The 7,319-nt window shown below is 48.0% G+C and overlaps 1 protein-coding gene across 1 annotated transcript in view; it reads right to left on the reverse strand.

The window, feature by feature from the left end:
- FAM193A (family with sequence similarity 193 member A) overlaps positions 1–6,895 on the reverse strand; it is a 160,545-nt gene extending 153,650 nt beyond the window's left edge. The window contains 1 exon segment of the mRNA XM_032856195.1: positions 6,831–6,895. The gene's annotated coding sequence lies outside the window, so the exon portion shown is untranslated.
- Between the last annotated feature and the right edge of the window lie 424 nt (positions 6,896–7,319).

The raw sequence follows: 7,319 nt of genomic DNA on the forward strand, positions 1-7,319 counted from the left end.
CCAAGAGTTTAGCGGTGGGAGAGAGTGTGATCGCACAGGGATTGCATGAGGGAGCTTTTGTGGGCATGAAACTGTTCTGTACCCTGACAGTGGTAGAGGATACATTAATCCGTGTATGTGTTACATCCAAAGACCTGTACATCTTAAAATATCAATCCCACTACATGTTAATTTTTTAATCAGCATTCAATAAAACCACTTAGAGAAACTGGTGGGCAGTTACCTACTGAAGTCACACTGCACAGCACTCCAGACACACACACACACACACACACAGATAGATACAAGACTGAAAGGTGTACTCATGTCCACCAAAAGACATGTACAGGAAAGTGCATATTAGCCATAAAATAAAATAGCCTATATGTATGTATGTCCATCTATATCAGAATGAATCACCTGTGGCATACTCACACAATGGAAAACCGCATGCCATCGAAGAGAAGGGTCAACTGCTCCCTCAACAACACGGCTGCATCTCAGTGTGGAGCCAGAGAACACTGGCAGAGCATTTTCACATGAAATTCAAATGTAGGCAAAATGCACAACAACAGTGGTGGGGATGACTGCAAAGGGGAACAAGTGAGCGTCCTAGGGTACTGGGAATATTCTATATGTATCCTGATACATTGGTTATGTGGATGTACACATACATAATAGACTGAATCACAGAGGGAGGTGCTCTTTGCAGCTTCACCACATTGTTAATTAAATCACGTAAGGTTCTAGATCTTTATTTGACATACTTCCTCAGGTCACTAAAGCAAATGTGAACTTGAGAGAAAGTTATGAATGAACCTCATTTCATCACCACAGCGATCTGCAACACACTCAAGGCACCCCCAAATCCATAACTGTATCATCTAACTATGGATATACTGTAGGACAGCCTTTAAACATTACTAACATTATCTCCTTCTTACCACCTTTTCATCAATGAAAAGGATTTATGTTATTACAAATGCCTCCTACATTACAACAGGTTTCTCTGACTTTACAACTTTAATATCACTGTTGAAAATGTACTTTGATCCCTACCCCCAAAAGACTTCCTTTTATAAATCTCTAATAGCATTGCAAAAATAGCTCTAAATTCCCTTTTGAGCTATGAGTGTAAACTATATGTAATTTGATATTCCAACAGCTCGTGACCTGGGCCTATTTCCATAACAGAGGAATTCTGGTTTTTGTAAATAATACATATATGACTGAATTTTGCACACCTATTCAGAAAACAGAATTCTGACAGTGTAAATATTTTTATTTTGTTTAATACCTAAATGTTTAAATGTAAAAAGGTAGCAAAAGCCAAAATCAGCTTTGTTTGGAAAAAAAAACAAAAAATGTGGGGCATCTGGATGGCTCAGTGGGTTAAACATCTGCCTTTAGCTCAGGTCATGACCTTCATGTGCTGAAGCCTAGCTCCTTGGTTTATGGGGAGTCTGCTTTATCCTCTCCCTCTGCCTCTCCCTGCTCCCCCCATTCTCTCTATCTCTCAAATAAATAAATAAAATTTTTAAAAAGAAATAAAAAATGTTAGTAATATCAGGTTGTAAAAATAACATTCACCTTTTTGGTCCACAAGTAATGCTCATTGTAGTCTTAAAGCTTGAGGCATGTGCAAAAAGGAAAAAAGAAAGCCATCAGAATTTCTACCACAAAATACTTTGATGTATATCCTATCAGACTTTCCAATGCAAATATGTATGCACACAGATACTTTACAAAAGTGGGTCTGTACTACAAACATTTTCTATTTTGTAAGCTTCCTTCTTCACTTAACATATCATGAACCTTAAATTACATTTAAAATAGAAAGACAGAGGTGGGGATGCCTGGGTGGCTCAGTGGGTTAAGCATCTGCCTTCTGCTGAGGTCATGATCTCAAGGTCTTGGGGATCAAGTTCCACATCAGGCTCCTTTCTCAGCAGGGAGCCTGCTTCCCCCTCTGCTACTCCCTGGTTCTGCGTGCATGCGCTTGCGCGCCCGTGTGCTCTCCCTGACAAATGAAAAAATAAAATCTTCAGAAAGAAGAGAGAGAAATGAACGAATGAATGAATGAATGTATGCATGCATGCAGGGACACCTGAGTGGCTCAGTCAATTAAGCATCTGCCTTTGGCTCAGTTCATGATACCAAGGTCTCGGGATCAAGCCCCACAAAGGACTCCCTGCTCATCAGGGAGCCTGCTTTTCCCTCTGCCTCTCTCCCTGCCCCTGCTGGCTTGTGCTATCTCTTGATCTCTCAAATAAATAAGTAAAATCTTTTTAAAAAATAAAATAAAATAGAAATGCAGGGGTGCCTGTGTGGCTCAATCAATTAAGCGTCTGCCATTGGCTCAGGTCATGATCCCAGGGTCCTCGGACCGAGCCCCACATCAGGCTCCCTATTCAGTGGGGAGTCTGCTTTTCCCTCTCCCTCTGCCCCTCTGCCCCCTCCCTACTCATGCTCTTGCTCGCTTGCATGCTCTCTCTCTCTCAATTTTTAAAAACAGAAAAATGCAAAATAATAAGATATAGTCACGACACCCTTCACATACCAACTTTCCATTTCAGGGCAAATCCTTTATTGTCACATCAGAGCAGACCACCAAACACGGCTATCAGAATAAGGCCTTGTCCAAGACGCAGTTGTGCCCACTGTTCTTAACTGTATATGGTTTTCCCACTCCACAAGTGGAAAAAGCTTCAACAATAGTAAGCAAGCACCCTGTGGCAAAGTCCCTAATAAAGTCCAACCCAGCCTCCTGGTAAATAATGACCATGTGCACACATAGCGCTGTGTGTCACCAGACACTGTTGACTTGTTTAATTCTTACAATCCTAAGACCTACGTGCCATATAACTTAGGACGCCAAGGCAGTTTGAGGTTTGAAACCTTGCCTGAGTGCAGAGAGCCTATCAAATTTGTATAGGGTGGGCAAAAGTCTCCATAAACTACATTATGTTTTCCTACTTACCGCTGAGCCATTGTTTCTATGTACAAACTACTCACATGCAGAGAAGCCCTCTTTGCCTTGATGAAGGTGGTCCTAGGACTAACAATCAGGGCTGTGCCCAGCACACGGGACCCCACCTGAGAATCAAGACAGTCCTTCCACTCTTACTTTTCTCTCAAGCAACTTCTGCTCTGTGACCCTACATAGAATGGGAAGATGCTCCCCTAGAAGCAATCATAAGCTTCTCCCGGAAATGGAGGGCTGGTACCCACTCCCTATTACTTGTTGACAAACACTGCTTTGGTTGCCTCTTCTGCACCAGACAAGTTCCCACAAAGAGGTCATCATCTATGGGGAAATAATTCAGAGGCTTCAGAATTACAGTTAGAATTTTTGTGATCAATGTCAAAAATACTTTTATCCCTGCCACTATGGGTATCTTTCGCACACCATTAAAAACATTTGCACCGGGGCGCCTGGGTGGCTCAGTGGGTTAAGACTGCCTTCAGCTCCGGTCATGATCCCAGTGTCCTGGGATCGAGCCCCACATCGGGCTCTCTGCTCAGTAAGGAGCCTCCTTCCCCCTCTCTCTCTGCCTGCCTCTCTGCCTACTTACAATCTCTGTCAAATAAATAAATAAGATTTAAAAAAAAAAAAAAAAAACTTGCAAAGAGGGGCACCTGGGTGGCTCAGTCAGTTAAGCATCTGCCTTCAGCCTAGGTCATGATTCCAGGGTTCTGGAATCGAGTCCCACATTGGGCTCCCTGCTCTGCAGGGAGCCTGCTTCTCCCTTTGCCTGCTGCTCCCCCTGCTTGTGTGCTCTCTGTCAAATAAATAAAGTCGTTAAAAATATTTCTGAGGAGGGCCTGGGTGGCTCAGTTGGTTGACCATTTGCCTTCGGTCCAGGTTGTAATTCCAGGATTCTGGGATCGAGCCCCACGCCAGGCACCCTGCTCAGTGGGGAGTCTGCTTCTCCCTCTCCTCTCCCTCTGCCTCTTCCCTTCCTCACATTTTTCTCTGTCAAATAAATAAATCTTTTTTTTTAAGATTTTATTTATTTATTTGACAGAGAGAGATCACAAGTAGGAGGAGAGATAGGCAGAGAGAGAGGAGGAAGCAGGCTCCCCGTGGAGCAGAGAGCCCGATGCGGGGCTCAATCCCAGGACGCTGGGATCATGACCTGAGCTGAAGGCAGAGACTTTAACCCACTGAGCCACCCAGGTGCCCCTCAAATAAATAAATCTTAAAAAAATTTTTTTCTTGGAAAAAAAAACTTGCTAAGAAATTTTAAAGTTAATGGGTGCCTGGGTGTTAAGCGTCTGCCTTCGGCTCAGGTCAGGATCCTGGGTTCTGGGCTTGACCCCTACATCGGGCTCCTGCTCCACGGGAAGCCTGCTTCTCCCTCTCCCGCTCCGGGTCCCCCTGCTTATGTTCCCTCTCTCGCTGTGTCTGTCAAAAAAATAAATAAAATCTAAAAAAAAAAAAAAAAAGCAATTTCAGAGCTCAAGATAAAAGTTTACAACTTTAAAATACAGTAAAATAGAATGTTTCTCAAGGTGCAGGTCACAAATCAATGGTACACAGTAAAGTAATTCTGTGTACTACAATCACTTTATTAATGAAATGGAATAAAATAAAAAAGACAAAAAAGCCATCAGAATATCATTTTGTAAAACTTTTTTTTTAAAGATTTTATTTATTTATTTGACAGAGAGAGATCACAAGTAGACAGAGAGGCAGGCAGAGAGAGAGAGGGAAGCAGGCTCCCTGCTGAGCAAAAGAGCCCGATGCGGGACTCGATCCCAGGACCCTGAGATCATGACCTGAGCCCAAGGCAGCGGCCTAACCCACTGAGCCACGCAGGTGCCCCACATTATGTAAAACTTTTGTTGTATAAGTGGAAGCATGCACTACAGGTCTTAATATATCTTATTTCCTACAGGGTCATGTCAAAAATCTTGATTCGTAAGTTTAACAAAATAAGATAGTCCTGTCAAAAATCATACTAGATGGGGCACCTGGGTGAACCAGTTAAGAGACTGACTCTTGGTTTCAGTTCAGGTCATGATCTCATGGGCAACAGGCTCCCACTGGGCATGGAGCCTGCTTAGGTATCTCTCTCCCCCACTCCCACTTGCAAGCACTCTCCCCCTTTCTCTCTCTAAAAAATAAAATAATAATAATAATACTTGATAGATGGTTACATGAGTTTGACTAATGTGATCAGAATAATAAACTAAAGGAAAACTACTTTAGCTAAATACTGCAAAGTAAATTGAATTTATTGAAACCTAAAACAACAGTACCACAAACTTGTTTTTACTGAATTGATAGAAATGGTATATTAGGGTGCCTAGGTGGCTCAGTGGGTTAAGCCGCTGCCTTCCGCTCAGGTCATGGTCTCAGGGTCCTGGGATCGAGTCCCGCATCGGGCTCTCTGCTCAGCAAGGAGCCTGCTTCCCTCTCTCTCTCTGCCTCCCTCTCTGTCTACTTGTGATCTCTGTCAAATAAATAAAATCTTAAAAAAAAAAGAAAGAAAGAAATGGTATATTATACACCAAGCTACAGCAAATATTATCAACATTTTCATAAAGGATTTGCATGGGCAGACCTCCTACCCTCATCACCCCATGAGCAGCAAACGTGGCCCTTAATTTATAGCCCAAAGATCCAAATGCCCAAACCTCATCCTTGCTCCCAACCCCTGTACCTGTTTCTCTCTCCAGGGTATTGGAAAGGGGCAGCCTCTGGAGGCTCAAGTCCAGGGCTGTGTTCCAGGATCCCAAACAAAAGTAACAATATCATCTAGAGAAAGATGCAACAACTGCACTTACTCCACAACAGAAAAGGCTGGAAATCCTTTAAACGGAAAATAAAGTACACATACATTATTGTATATTCACTTAATGCAAAAGCATGACGAAGCCACGCCATATGCAATCATTTCTCTTTTCTGCTCTCACTCCGTGCCATTCCAACACGATATTTAGAATCTTGCATAAAACAATTTGTTACACAATGTGGCACACCAATACTGATGAGGCTCTTTTTTCCCACTGCAAATGTCTTTAAAACAAGTTAACAGTTCTAACCACTCAACTTTGGAGAAGTCCATTATCTTAAGAGTCGCCACTGGAACCACTGGAAATGGCTGTCACCTGCACACCCTCGTACCACCTTGTGTCTTCTCAAGTGCTGTGACCCGCCACGAAACAAAGGTGCAGCAACCCAGAACGTGTGCTAGCTGCTCCCATGGACAATACAGGATAAAGTACTTTTCCAATGCCCAGAGTTCCAACACTACGTACACTCCTGAGTAACCAGACCACCAACTGCCCCTGGAAGTTTTTGAGAAGCTGGAGGCACAGAAACAGGCCTCCGGAAGGCTGTCAGGCGGCTCCCCAATGATCACATCGGAGCAGAGAAAGAAAAGTTCCCGGCGGGCGCTGCCGGGTCGCCTCTCGCACGGGATGGAGAATTCTGGGCGGCACGGCAAGACAACGGCGGAGAGAACTCCCGACCACGCAGGGAAGCCCCGCTCGCCACCTGATTCCTAATTACTCTGGAATTGCACGCGAGCAATCTCAAGGACGAGCTCCGCGCGGGGCGAGAAGGCACCGCCCCCGGGTCCGTGACAGCGACGCGCAGGTGGGCAGCGGCACAGGCAGCGCGGCGCGCCGCACCCAGGAGATGCCGGCACCCGGCGCTGGCAGCCCGCCGCCCCGCGCTCGCCATCCCCGCGGGAGGGCTGTCACGGCGCAAGCCGCCCGCGCCCCGGCTCCCCGGCCCCCTGGCCTCCGTTACCCGCGCGGAGCCCGGCCCCGGCGGGAGGCCCGCCCGCGTTCGCCCGCCCACCCCACCTCCCCCCCGCCCCCGCCGCGCCGCCACTTACCTCGAAGTAGCCTCCGGGGGCGGCGCCGCCCACGCCCGCGCCCGAGCCGAGGGGCCCGTTGGCCGCCGCCGCGCCGCCCGGGGCCGCCAGGCCCGCGGCCTGGGAGCCGCGCAGCGCCGCCGCCGGGCCGGCCTTGCCGCCGCCCGCGCCGCCGTTGCCCCCGCCCGAGCCGCCGCCGCCGCCCCGCTTGTTCTTCCGGCGCTTGGCCCCGCGCTTGGCGTCGGCCGGGCTCATGGCGGGCGGGCGGGCGGGCGGGGAGAGGGCGCGGAGCGGGCGCGGGGCCGCGGGCGGCGGCGGAGGGCGGGGAAGGCGGGGAGGCTGAAGCGGCGGCAGGGCGCTCCGGCCGGCCGAGGGCGGGGGGGCGCTGCGCGGGGTCGCCTCCGGGCGGGGAGGGCCGGGAGGGCGGGAGCTGCGGGGAGGCCGCTGGGCGGGAGAACGGCGAGTCCACCGGGCCCGGCGCCGCCGCTGACCAGAGTTAGAGTCCAATAT

This window comes from Lontra canadensis, unplaced genomic scaffold, assembly GCF_010015895.1.
Source record: "Lontra canadensis isolate GAN:19392208 unplaced genomic scaffold, GSC_riverotter_1.0 scaffold1, whole genome shotgun sequence".
Lineage (NCBI taxonomy): Eukaryota > Metazoa > Chordata > Mammalia > Carnivora > Mustelidae > Lontra > Lontra canadensis.